The sequence below is a fragment of the Oryctolagus cuniculus genome, chromosome X (assembly GCF_964237555.1).
Source record: "Oryctolagus cuniculus chromosome X, mOryCun1.1, whole genome shotgun sequence".
NCBI lineage: Eukaryota > Metazoa > Chordata > Mammalia > Lagomorpha > Leporidae > Oryctolagus > Oryctolagus cuniculus.
In genome coordinates, this window is record NC_091453.1 from 43,528,127 (window position 1) to 43,530,495 (window position 2,369).

Consider the following 2,369-nt stretch of genomic DNA (forward strand, 5'->3'; position numbering starts at 1 on the left):
TGCTGGTTCACTCTCCAAATGGCCACAATGGCCAAGTTATTAAAGATCACTTAGCACAACTGCTTTGGAGACCTAAATTTGGATCTTATCCAGCCCTGCAACTGACATGCTATGTTATCTTGGGCTAGACCCATTGCTGCTTTGAGCCTTTGTGATTCCATTTTAACATGAGGCTTGATGATATTTTCAAAAGGATCTTCTGGAACTGTCAATTTCTAACATAGCAAAGCTCTAAAGTTTTCATGTTTTTGTTTCAAAGATGAGTGATACAACAGTGGAGGGCAAAGGGTCAGGATGGTGCTTTCTCAAGCAGCCTTTAACCTATTCATTGGCTCCAACCTCTCACAGGAGGAGGAAGATCACAATCAGTTCATTAAGATAATATGGAATTCCACAGGAAGGTGAGTGTGGTTGGAGATAAGGCTCCAGAAACGGAAGTAGGGCCATGTGGCCTGCTGGCAGATGAACAAAGGTAGAAGTTCTTTCCTCAAATGTCTAATGTCATTGTTTTTTTCCTTCATGCCTGTAACAATAGGCCCCAATAACATATCAGAGTCCAAATATGTAGATTAAGCCCCTTCCTGCTGCCCAGGAGCTTAACAGGTCTCCTTCCATTCTTAGCCTTTTTGTAGTCTGGTTGATAGGGGCATGAATTCCTCAGGCTCAGTCTAGGAAACAACATTCCTAATGAACACACAAATTTCTGTGACTGAATGTCACAAAAAACTTGATGTCATCAAGTTTTCCACATTCATGAACCCTTTTCTTCCTCTCTCCATCTTACCCCTTAACAACACCTGCACTTTCCATTCAAAGTAATAATGAGACATTCGTGTTGATCTGATACTTTGTGGCCTTTAAATCACTTTATCAGCCTCATTTAATTTCATCACCACAGCACAGTTATGATGTAAATGTCTATGATTCACCGTTGAGCAAAATGAATCCAAAGAGTAGGACACCATATTGTGAGCCAATGGCAGGGAACACAGCCCTAGTTTCTATCCAAACATTCAATATTATTGTTTTCTTCTTTCCTGCCTGATTCTCCTCTATTACCATCTCCTTCGACTTCAATGTCATTGAACTTCACAGTACAAGAGAACACCATACTCCCAACTTTCTGGTCCTCTCTCTCTCTCTCTCTCTCTCTCTCTCTTTCTCTCTCAATTTCGCTCTAGCTCTCTTTTTCCTCATTGACATTTTAACTTACAAAAACCTGCCCAGTGATATAGCAAAAATAACATTTTTTTAGAATAAAATGAAACCTTGATTTAAGTCTAAGTTTTGCTAATTCCTATCTATGTGACTATGCTCATATTGTTGTGGCTAGGTTGGGTCTAATTCCTATTCCAGGCTCTTCTCTCTTACTTAGAGAGGCAGTCTAAGTTCAGGCATAAATACAACCTATAAAATGATTCAGTTTATTTAAAAGGTGAAGAAAACACACTCACATGGGCATTATTTAGGAATAGTAGGCCAGTAAGGGAAAGGATGAGAGATTTCAGTACGCTGCTTGCTCTGGGTCCACGTGAAGAGAGAGCTAGATAGAGTCCCTCCCCATTGCCAGTCTTCTTATGAGCTTGGAGAGTGGTTACATAGTACCACTCTCAGGTCCCAGGTAAGGAGAGGTACATTCTGCAGAAGGGGTCATTTGATTAACCAGTGGGTCTATAGGATTACTTGGGGCAGGGAAAGTGTGGCATTCATTCTGTGGCCCTAATCTAGCTACTTGCCTTATCCTATATCAATATCATTTAGAGTTTCTAGAAATAAGTAAGGACTAAAGACAGAGCTCTAAAATTAATGATCAAAATTAATTTATTTTCCAAAGGCAAAACTTTCAGCCATTCCCCCTGGGATTATTTCAGAGCTGTAATCCACAGCTGTCTCCTATTCTGCTGTTCTCTAGGTGCCATTGATGAGAACTGCACTGGTAACCATTTATCAAATAAAAATGTAATGTGGGAGGTTGTGATATTTTTTCTGGGTCCATCCATCCTCCAACAATGCTCCTGATCCTAAGAAAACAATATGATTCAGTTAACATTCACTGAAAGCTTGTGGTGTACAAGACTTAGAGAAGGTAGGAGGAAGCAAAAATTACTATGACTAGATTTGTGATGGTTTGGATGTGGCTGAGTAAGTCTCCCAAAGTTCATGAGCTAGAAGCTTGGTTCTCAGTGTACTGGTGCTGAGGTAGGGAAATTTCCAGGAAGTAGGGTTTAGTGGCACATAATGGGGGCTACTGAGGGATCCACCCTCATGAATGGATTACTAATGACCTCATAGAGTGGGCTGATTCTTACAGGAGTGTGTTTCCCATGAAAAAAGGTTGTTATAAAAAGAGCAAGCTTGGCTTCCTTCTT